Genomic DNA, 12023 nt, shown 5'->3' with positions numbered 1-12023 from the left:
ACAGGAGAAGCCACCACAATGAGAAGCCGGGACACTGCAACTGGAGAGTAGCCCCCTGCTCATCACAACCAGAGAGAAAGCCCACGTGAAGCAATGAAGACCCAGCACAGCCAAATAATTAATTTGTGAAAAGCTCCCTTGGAACCAGAGGGCCCCAGAAGGGCTCAAATGGCTAAAAGCCCCATGTGAGCAGCCCAATCTTTAGCCATTCTTTTGTGTGAGCTTCCCTAAGGGCCTCTGCAGAAACTTCCGGATATTGTTCTGTACGTCTGCATCACGTCGTTCACCTGGTGGTCTGCCATGGGCTTTCGTATTATATTCTTGGTCAGCTGTTGAGCATGATCTGGAAAGGCTCTCCATCAGGCTATCACTGAGAGGGCTGTGCTCTGTACTGGGTCCTCAGGCATCACCTGGTCCACCACACCCACCTGGAGGACTCCTGCTGGTGGGTAGAGCAACCCCACTTCCCCTGCCATGCCGGATATGGTGCAAGTAAGTTGATGTCTTATGCCTTACACAGAACGAACGTTCCCATCCACTTTGCTCGTTCATAAAACTAGTGCTTATGATTCTCATGACATCTTGTCAATGAAAAAAATTAATCAGTATTTAATCTAAGAGAGAGATGGAAAATTTTGTTCAGACCAACCTGAGGATTATAACCAGACGGTCTTTCAGAGAGCTCTGGGCACTGTTCCACCTGTTAGAGGTCAAGGCACAGGTCTATGAATTTCTGAGACAGAGGGTCACACATCAAAGTAACATATTGACAGTTTACACTGTCAACAAGGTGAGTCACAGGCCATCATGACATCATGACCCTTTACAGGATTGAGAAAGAATGCTATTGCCTAAGGAGTTACCTTCCTGGCACTAGGAGAAAATTGCTTTTTTTTTTTGGCGAGCACACATTCCTGTATCTTCTAAGAGGATTTAGTTAACGTATAACACAGATGCACAATGCACACTAAAGGGGAGCCATAGTGGCTCCAATGGCAGAGTGGCTCCAAATATATCTTAAACTTTTCTTGTCCTGTTTTAAAAGTATTGGGTTGGCCAAAAAGTTCATTCATGTTTTTCCAGAGATCTTATGGAAAAGACTTTTTGGTCAACTTGATAATTTTACTTCATCAACCTTTTTGTTGTTGTTTTCTAAGACTTTTAAAAAAAATTATTTATTTATTTTAATTGGAGACTAATTACTTTACAATATTGTAGTGGTTTTTGCCATAGGTTGACATGAATCAGCCACTGGTGTACATGTGTTCCCCATCCTGAACCCCCCTCCCACCTCCCTCCCCATCCCATCCCTCAGTGTCATCCCAGTGCACCAGCCCTGAGCACCCTGCCTCATGCATCGAACCTGGACTGGCGATTTGTTCCACATATGGAAATACATAAGTTTCAATGCTATTCTCTCAAATCATCCCACCCTCACCTTCTCCCACAAAGTCCAGAAGTCTGTTCTTTATCTCTGTGTCTCTTTTGCTGTCTCACATATAGGGTCATCGTTACCGTCTTTCAAAATTCCATAGATATGCGTTAATATACTGTATTGGTGTTTTTCTTTCTGACTTACTTCACTCTGTGTAATAGGCTCCAGTTTCATGCACCTCATTAGAACTGATTCAAGTGCATTCTTTTTAATAGCTGAGTAATATTCCATTGTGTATATGTACCACAGCTTTCTTATCCATTCATCTGCCAATAGACATTTAGGCTGCTTCTATGTCCTAGCTATTGTAAACAGTGCTGCGATGAACATTGGGGTACACATGTCTCTTTCAATTCTGGTTTTCTAAGACTTTTAAAAATACGTGTTTTCATTTTTTAAAACATCTTTATTGAATCTGTTACGATATTGCTTCTTTTATGTTTTGGTTTTTTGGCCATGAGGCATGTGGGATCTTATATCCCCCCAACCAGGGATTGAACCTGCAGCCCCTGCATTGGAAGGTGGAAGTCTTAACCACTGCACTGCCAGGGAAGTCCCACTCTATCAACCTTTACGAGGCTTCTGTGACTTTCCATATTCCTGGTGAATAGATTTGAAAGGATGATGTGGTGGACAGAGGTCACTCAGCAAAAGTGGGCTTCCCTGAGCTTAGAGGCCAGACCTGGCTGGCTTCAGAGTTTCCTTGCTTCTGGCTATCATCTTGAGATCTGACTTTATGAAACTAAGTCCTGGTTGAGCACCACAGTGTTGGCTGTAGGTCTATCTGCTGTTCTCCCAAGGGTTGAGGGTTTTATTAACTAGCAAATGTACACACACACATGTTCATATACACACAGTGACAGTGAAAGTTGCTCAGTTGTGTCCGACTCTTTGCAACCCCATGGACTATAGTCCATGGAATTCTTCAGGCCAGAATACTGGAGTGGGTAGCCTTTTCCTTCTCCAGGGGATCTTCCCAACCCAGGGATCGAACCCACATCTTCTGCATTGCAGGTGGATTCTTTACCAGCTGAGCCACGAGGGAAGCCCTCACATACACACATGCTGCTGCTGCTAAGTCACTTTAGTCATGTCCGACCCTGTGTGATCCCATAGATGGCAGCCCACCAGGCTCCTTCGTCCCTGGGATTCTCCAGGCAAGAATATTGGAGTGGGTTGCCATTTCCTTCTCCAGTGCATGAAAGTGAAAAGTGAAAGGGAAGTCGCTCAGTCGTGTCTGACTCTTTGCGACCCCATGGGCTGTAGCCTACCAGGAACACAAAATATAGTTTAAAGAGAAATCTTTAGGATCTGAGCACAACTCTTTGAATATCCTTTGTGATAGTGACTCTTTACCTCTGAAAGTATATTTGATTTTTGGAAATGGACGAAGATCATTTGGAGTCTGTGATACGTATTGTGATTCATGATAAGAAATAAATACTTGGTCTCGTCCCCAGTCCCTGACACAAGGCTCTTAAAGTCCTTGTAAGGTCCTCAGTGGTGAGAGCGCTGGGAACATCTTTTGTTCTAACGAGGTGACTCTGGGTGGGCGCCTGAATCACCAAGCCGTGATTTGAAGCTTGGAAATTTCAGCGCTCCTCCCACTTCTCTAGAGAGGGAAGAGGGGCTAGAAATGGAGTTAATAATGATCGTGCTTACGTGAGGAAACTGCCACAAAATCTTGATAGTATGGGGTTAGGAGAGCATCCAGGCACATGAACTCATCTGCATGCCGGGAGGATGCCACACCCCAAGTCCACAGAAGCAGAAGATTCCTGTACCCAGGACTCTCCCAGACTTTGCCCTATGTATCTCTTCCTCTGGTTGTTCACCTATATCCTTTATCATATACTTTACTGAATTGGTAAATGTGAGAAAATGTTTCCCTGAGTTCTGTGAGCTGCTCTAGCAAGTAAATTGAATGCAAGGAGGGGTCACAGGAAAACCTCTGAAATGTAGCCAACCTGGATAGAATCTGTGGGTAGCCTGGGGCCTACTAGTTATGAGTGGCATCTGAACTGTGAGGTCATCTCATAGGACTAACCCCTTAACCTATGGTATCTAAAGCAATTTCCAGGCAGACGGTATCAAAATTGAGTTAAACTGTAGAACTCCTAGCTGATGTCAGAGGCTTGCTTGGTGAACAGAAAAAAATACACATTTGGTGACCAGAAGTATCAGAAATAAAGTAGTCTGTGCAAAAGTAAAGGAGAAAAACACAGCAAGAGAAAGACTCAGATTTTTCCAACATAGAACATGCTAGTTTAGTGGGCTGTGAATTTACGTGGTGGATAAACTGGTAAAATGGGCAGTCATGGTGGGGGAGGAATGACAGAATGAAGGCATGCATATATAGATGTATTAATATGTTCTACTGCCACCCTGAGTCCAGCATTCTGCCTGGTACTGCAGTCATGGTCCTTTGCTCTTGTGTGTGCAAAGGTCGTGTGTCCTTTGGCCACACTACAGGTGGATACTGTCATCACCATTTTCCAGGGGAGGAAACCAAGGTCAGAAGAGATAAAAAAAATCCTCCATGACTTAGTGGTAAAATTGAAACTGGAATCTAATGAGAGCTTTTTGAAGTTAGAATTTGAAAGAAACAGAAAGAAGAACATCGTGGTTACAAAGCAATGAGATGATTTTCCAATTTGGCTCCAAGAACTGGCTCTGGAGATTATTTTAAACCAATGAATCTGAAAATGTTTTCAGAGATGGCGGCAGCATCATAATAAAACTAAAGTTCCCAAGGAAACCAGTGTGATGGGAACAAATATCTCCCTAGCCTGCCTCTACATTATTTTTGTTTGAAGTCAGAGAATTTCCTAGTCCCACCTCAGATGCAGGTCTTTAGAACCCGGGATCTTGGCACCAGAACAAGCCCTGGAGACATTTATCAGCACCCTCATTCTAGGTAGGTGAAGTTTGGCTCCAGAAACAGGGAGTTACTTGCTCAAGCTCACTCGGTGAACTGACACCCGTGTGCTTGACAACTGACGGAGCTATCTCTCCGCTGCACACTGCTTCCTCCCAGCTGTGCCCACCCCCACTGATACAGCGCCCTAATAACAACAGTTAACTTAAGCAAAAACAAAAACAAAACTCTGTGTCAAATACTAAAAAGTGCATTATCTTATCAAGCCTTCACGGAAACATTATGAGTGACGAGTATCATTCCCATTTCGCAGATAGTAAAACCAAGGTCCCGAGAAATCTAATGATAGGATCGAGAAATTGAGGCTCCAAGATTTGAATCCAGGTCTGCCCACCTCCAGGTCCCATGCATTTAACCACACTGCCTCGTTTTGCCCCAGATCCTTCTCCAAGCTTCTTCTTGTGTCCCTGAGGAACCCCGGGGGGAAATAAGGCACATTCCACTTCAAGTCACTCTCCCTCCTGCCAGTCACTTCCCTTCTTTTCGTGTTTATCAACACAAAATAGCCTGTCCCCTTGGCACGTTTGTTTTGCTGGAGGCCCGCTCTCTTCCCTGGGAACTCGGAGGAACAATGAACGGTGGCCACGCCCCCGGGGCCACGCCCCCATCCTGGACCGCTTCCTCAGCTTCCCCTCGCTCACGCTTGACCCCGGCGGAGACTGCGTTGGAGGCCCCTCCAGCAAGCCAACCAAGTGCGTCAATCACTTGTTTACTTGCCTTTCCTGCCTGGCCCTGGGGGTTCCGCTGGCTATTTCTTCCCTCTGGAGGTTCTCCTGAGGTGAGCTTTGATCTTCAGATTGGAAGGGGCAACAGGAAGATGGTGAGAGATGCGAGGAGTCTTGTCAGCATCTGACTCATTCTGTGAAGAAGGAAAAAAAAAATCCTCTCTTAAAGCAACTTGAGGATGCTGGTGACAACTGTGGATCCCTGCCAGTGCCAGGATGGAGGTCTTCCTTTTCTCTGGGACAGAGTTGGAAAAGGGATTAAAATTTCCACAAGTCCGAAGCAAATTCCCCCAAGCCTTTCTAAACTTAGCTACCCGTGTAATTGACTGAATAATAAACTAGCGCGCAGCCTTTCCGCACAAAGCCACGGCTGCAGACTCACTTCCCCACTACTGGGGGGAGATGTTTTTAGGTGTGGGTCTTCTCTTGGACAAGACTGCTTATAAAAACCACGAGCGGTTGGGTCTGATTTGAGAGGTGGCATGGGAACTCCTCTGGGATACTGCCTGAAATCCAACCCATCAGACAACTTTTTTTTTTTTAAACTTTATTTATTTGGCTGCATCAGATCTTAGTTGCTGTGCATGATATCTTCGTTGTGGCATGTGGAATCTCTCTAGCTGTGGTAGGTGGTCTCCAGGGCACTTGGGCTCAGTAGTTGCAGTGTGTAGGTTTAGTTGCCCTGTGGCATGTGGGGTCTTAGTTCCCAGACCAGAGATTGAACTCGAGTCCCCTGCATTGGAAGGTGGATTCTTAACCCTTCAACCAGCAGGAAAGTCCCTAGACAGCTACTTATTTGGGCTTGGGGGAGCTTTCTGGTCCTCAAAATCCATATTAACATGAAAATGTACCACTGGGTAGGGACATCTAGATATTAAAATGTCAGTTAGGGTCCCAAGGGACACTCAGAAAGTTTTATCTGAAGGTTACCAGTTAACTGACAGTATATGATTTCATTACTTTGCAGGGTGCTTTGATTGTTATGTAAATGTCTACTATTAAGTAAATTATATGTATAGGACTGCATTTTCAATATATGTAGAGTTGATAGTACATTTAACACCTATGTACTCACCACAAAAACTGAGAAATCAAACATTAACTGGTGTCTTACAAGTTCTCCAAATGCTCCTCTCTAAATAAAACCTCCAAACTCTTCTTTGGAAGTAACTGCCGTGTTGACTTTGGTGCTAATCATTCTCTTGATTTTCATTATTAGTTTTTACTAACTAGGTATATGTTCCTAAACAATGTTCATTGAGTAGAAGCACAAATCTAGCTCAGGATGACAGGGCATTGTTGTCCTTGGTGTTTTTTTTTTTAATTGTTTATTTTATTTTGACTGCATTGCTGCACACAGGCTTTTCTCTAGTTATGACAAGCGGAGGCTACTTTCTTTGGTTGTAGCCATGGGCTTCTCATTGTTGTGGTTTCTCTTGTTGCAGAGCACAGGCTCTAGAGTGCACGGGCTTCAGTAGTTGTGGCACATGGACTTAGTTACCCCGTGGCATGTGGGATCTCCTGGAGCAGATAGATTCTTAACCATTGGACCACCAAGGAAGTCTGCCCCTGTTTGCTAAAGATGTTCAGGAGAGAGATAAACAGAGTCTCTGGGTTAGTTTGGTTTTAGTTTCTTCAAGAGGTTACAAGAGCCCCTTCTGGGGAAGTAGGTGGACAAGGTCATGAGTGGGTCTTGGGAAACCAGAGCTGGACATCTGCAGTTATCTTCTAGGGCTGCCGTGGGGGTCAAGTATTCGGTATCCAGAAGAAATGTAGTCCAGAGTGTGGGCTGCTCTGGGTTTTCTGCCTCCCTAGTGCTCCTTAAGTAGATCAAAGCAGAGCACTTCTTTGGGGGTGAAATGAGCATCCTTAGCTGATCCAGAAAATGGGCTATGCTGCAGGAAAAGCATCAACCTCATTAGAAATGACTAAGGCAAGTCAAGAACAAATCATCTCAGCTACACTCACCCAGGAATTCTCTCAAGTTAAAAACAAAAGGGTCAATAGCAGTAGGGATCTTGGTGATGACGCATGCGTGCTAAGTTGCTTCAGTCATGTCTAATTCTTTTCGACTCTGTCAAGTGTAACCCACCAGGCTCCTCTGTCCATGGGATTCTCCAGGCAAGAATACTGGAGTGGGTTGCCATTTCCTCTTCCAGGAGATCTCCCCAGCCCAGGGATCAAACCCGAGTCTCTTATGTCTCCTGCACTGGCAGGCAGGTTCTTTACCACTAACACCACCTGGGAAGCCCCCTTGGTGACGATAACTCTCTACCTATCTACCTTTTGAGGCATTCTGTTCTAATCTGGACTGGTTATCTTGGATGTCTTATACACAACTGGCAATCTGAGATCACTGTTTACAATCCTTTTGGGTATTTCATAATCCTTCTTAACAGTGCTGGAGCTCATGTTTCCTGTATTTAATGCCTTTCTCTTCCTTAGCTTACTTTTTTTTGGTGGTGCATGCACTCTACTAATTCCCTGAGAAAGTATGCATCAAGAGAGAAATTTATTGAGACTATACAGGTCTGGAAATGTTTTTATTCTATATAACTTGATTTATAGTTGAGCTAGGTATAAAATTTTAGATGGGGGATAGATGTTCCTATTTTGAGGGCATTTCTCCATTGTCTTCTTGCTTCACATATTACTGTTGAGAAATCTGAAGCCATTCTGACTCCAGATCTTTGGTATGTAAGAGGAATTATTGAAAAAGGTTTATCCATTTTCCCCCCATTTACCTCATTTTGAGTAAACAATAACTGTGCTGTACATGCTAAGTTGCTTCAGTCATGTCTGACTCTTTGAGACTCCATGGACTGCAGCCTGCCAGGCTCCTATGTCCGTGGGGGATTCTCCAGGCAAGAATACTGGAGTGGATTGCCATGACCTCTTCCATGGGATCTTCCTGACCCAGGTTTTGAACCTGCATCTCTTATGTCTCCTGCATGGGTTGGTGAGTTCTTTAGCACCTGGGAAGCCCTCTGAAGATTAAATTACCTGACCTGATGTCAGACCGCTATTAAGTGGCAGAGCTGGGATTCATACCTCAGTCCTATGATTCCAAAGTCTTTTATTCTTTTAAATGATGTTTTTCAGAGTAAAGAAATACACGTTGTCATAGATATACTACAAAACATAAAATTCCAAATAAATTAAAAAAAATAAAGTCACCAAGACTCTTGGGACTCACCATGATTTATAATTTATAATAATTTATCATTTATTTGTGTCTTAATTTGAACTGTTTGGTTTGGTAAACCTATTCTCTTTACACTATATGGCATCAGCCAAGGGCAGCAGGAATGGGCAAGAGTCAGGGCCTGGAAGGAGAGAGAAGGGTTCTAAGAAGGTCCCTAGGTTGAGAGTTGCTTCAGAGTGATAAGGTTCAGTACCCTGGAGAGCTCCATAGCAGTAACATCTATGGGAGACTCTGCAGAACAATGGCTAGGAGTTCTCTATAGTTTTGAATTCCTTTCCAAGAATGGGATGTTAAAAGAGACCATACAGACTTGGAATGGAGGAGGAAGCTGGTCTCTTTGTCTGATTCATTCTCACATCTCTCTAGTTTAATGAGTTTCGTGAGAGTAGGTCATTATTCTCATTACTATGCATTTTCTCAGACTGTCTCCCCAGCTGGGGAGGCCTGGCTCATTTCTACTTATCCTTTAATGTTCCATTTAATCATTAATTTCTCCAAAAAGTTTTCTGAGCTCCCTCTGCCTCCCCCCCCAGAAAATGTCCCCCCCTTTCTTCCTCTGCATCTCTCTTGGTCATTACATATGCCACAATAGATTATAATTGTCTGTCCTCCCAGCTTGACTATGAGTTCTTTGAGGACAGGGACTGTATCTCAGTTATTGTTGGTCTTAGCAAAAACTCAATAAATAGTATTAAATATTTAATAAACGAGTGAATTTTCTGTTGACAGTTGGGAGCTATTGAAGGTGGCTCTCAATGACTTTGCTCCCCTCCCAAAAGACATTTGGCAATGTTTGGAAATTTTTGTTGTTGCAATTCAGAGTGGGTGGTGCTAGTGATACAGTAGGTAGAGACAATGGATGCTTCCCAACATCCTAGCAAACACAGGATAGCCCCCACAACAAAGATTAATCTGGCCCAAAATGTTATTTGTGCTGAGGTTGGGAAACCCTTTTTAGAATAATGAAATGGATTTAATCTAACTCTTCCTTAATCAGTTTATGAGTCTTCAGAGAGCAGTGAGTCCAACTAGGTCATTTTACAGATGAAAAACTGAGTTAGTTAGTTGTAGGGTAGGGCAAGAGCTTGTACCATGGCACCCTTTCCACATAGTTGTACATGGCTAATGTTACTTTTTAACCATCCAGGACTCTGACTGGTGAAGGGATAGAATGTTTTTTCATGTATGTGTGTGTATATATATATTAGAGAGAGAGAGAGAGAGAGGCTTCCCAGGTGGCACAGTGATAAAGAATCTGCCTGCCAGTGCAGGAGACACAAGAGACACAGGTTTGATCCCTGGGTTGGCAAGCTCTCCCAGAGTAGGAAATGGCAACCCACTCCCATATTCTTGCCTGGAAAATTCCATGGACAGAGGAGTCTGGCAGGCTATAGTCCATGGGGGTCACAAAGAGTCAGACATGACTGAGCACACACACACACACACACACATAAGTTTATTTTATTTTTGACTGTGCTAGGTCTTCATTGCTGTGTGGGCTTTTCTTTAGTTGTGGCAAGCGAAGGCTATTCTCTAGTTGCAGTGCATGGCCTTATCATTGCAGTGGCTTCTCTTGTGGAGCATGGCTCTAGATGCGTGGGCTTCAACAGCTTCAGCACATGGGCTCAGTAGTTGCAGAGCATGGGCTTAGTTGCTCTGTGGCATGTGGGATCTTCCCAGGCCAGGGACTGAACCCACATCTCCTGCATTGGCAGTCATATTCTTTATCACTCAGTGACCAGGAAAGTCCTAGGATGGTTTTCTTAATGCACATTATCTGGGGCTCATCAATTAGGTTTGGGGAACAAGGATGAGAATGTAAAGACTGGAGAAAAAAATGTTTGGCATCACAGAACAGGCCCAGCCAGCCTCTTCCCACCCCATCCTCAAATAAGCCTCTTTTTTTTTTTCTAGAAAGATGTGCCACAAATCTAGGGCTGAATGAAAAGAGTTCTTCCAATGGCTCATTTCTGAACAATTCAATCGGCTCCGGGAAATGAGAGATTAGCCTTTGGAAGAGTAAATTATTTTAAGCCACTCTACATTAGAACCAATTAGAGCTCTGGAGGTCCCAGCCTGCCACAGGAGAATTTACTCTAATTGCTACAAACCAAGGTCCAGTATAATTTTCCTCCCATCAGCAAATAATAGCATTTGGGCAGAGAAACTCAATGTCCATGGGAAACTTTGAACCAAATGTGATGGCTATCTCCCTCTTCAAGTGCCTCAGATTTAGAATGCTCTTGATCCCAAAGAGTGCCCCAACCATAACTCTCATGAGGCAAATCTGCCATTTCCCCAGCAGCAATCACAATGCTTGGATTTCTCCCATTCAGCTCTGTCGACTTAGAAAAGCCAAGTGATCCAGACATAATACAAAGTGAATCAGCAGAGGAAAGAAATGTACAAAAGAAGAATCCATGTGTCATCCTGAATAAAAGTACCTTCCAATAAATTTGGTGAATTGTCTTCAAGGGAATCAGCTGAATGTGTTAATCATTTATTGTATAGCATAACTGTCTGGTGCATATGTGATTAGCTGGAAATGATATTTGTGGGCCCATTGAGGCTATGAAATGATGCAGAGGGGTAGCTTGTTTGCACAGGAACAGCTCAACTTTCTTTGCTAAAGTTTGCCTTGGAGCATCAGAGGCTGTTCCTGAGTTGGTTGCTACTGGCATGAGAATATGGGGACAGGAAAGGACAACAGACAGCAGGTCCTAGTAAGAAAAAGTTGTCTCTCCACCTCTATTCCCTGTTCTCTCTCTCTCTCCTGCCCCCCACCATACATGAACACCACGAGGAGGAATAGTTTAATAACTCAGAATTGAGACTCAAATAGATCTAGGTTTGAATTCAGTTATACTTTTTTCTGAGCCTTAGATTCTTCACCTATAAATTGGAACTAATAGACCCCATGAACTGTAGCCTGCCAGGCACCTCTGTCCATGGGGATTCTCCAGGTAAGAATGCTGGAGTGGGTTGCCATGTCCTTCTTCAAGGGATCTTCCCGATCCGGGGATCTAACCCAGGTCTCCCACATTACAAGTGGATTCTTTACCATCTGAACCACCAAGGAAGCCCCAGAATACTGGAGTGGTAGCCTATCCCTTCTCCAGGGGATTTTCCTGACCCCTGAATCGAACTGGGGTCTCCTGCATTGCAGGATGATTCTTTACCAGCTGAGCTATCATAATGGGATATGGATGGTCAAATGTTAAGAAAAAAAAATCTCTATTACGTGGCCACTGGCAGTTCTGAGGTCTAATGATTTTCTAAACCTCTTCACAAGATGTAAAATGGTTGGGTTTGTGGTTAACTAAATTGTTGTGGGTTTTTTAAATGTTTATTATTTTATTTCTAGGGGCTTCCCTGGTGGCTCAGTGGTAAAGAATCTGCCTGCCAATGCAGGAGACGTGGGTTCCATCCCTGGGTCAGGAAGATCCCCTGCAGAAGGAAATGGCAACACACTCCAGTATTCTTGCCTGGGAAATCCCATGGACAGAGGAGCCTGGTGGGCTATAGCCCATGGGGTCACAAAGACTTAGTGACTAAACAACAAGAAAATTTTATTTCTAGTTTATCATTAATTTCAACTAACCAAACAATTGCTCAGTTCTGTGTTTAAGTTTATAGAGAATAGGTTTGGCACTGAGCTGGCTTGGAGAAAGTCCAAAACCATTTGGGCAGTGCAATAACCTAGAGTTTAGAGAGAATGTC

Source organism: Giraffa tippelskirchi, chromosome 8 (genome assembly GCF_054371585.1).
Source record: "Giraffa tippelskirchi isolate mGirTip1 chromosome 8, T2T-mGirTip1v1.2.pri, whole genome shotgun sequence".
NCBI classification, from domain to species: Eukaryota; Metazoa; Chordata; class Mammalia; order Artiodactyla; family Giraffidae; genus Giraffa; species Giraffa tippelskirchi.
The sequence above is the reverse complement of the archived record's forward strand: the minus strand, read 5'-3'. Positions refer to the sequence as shown.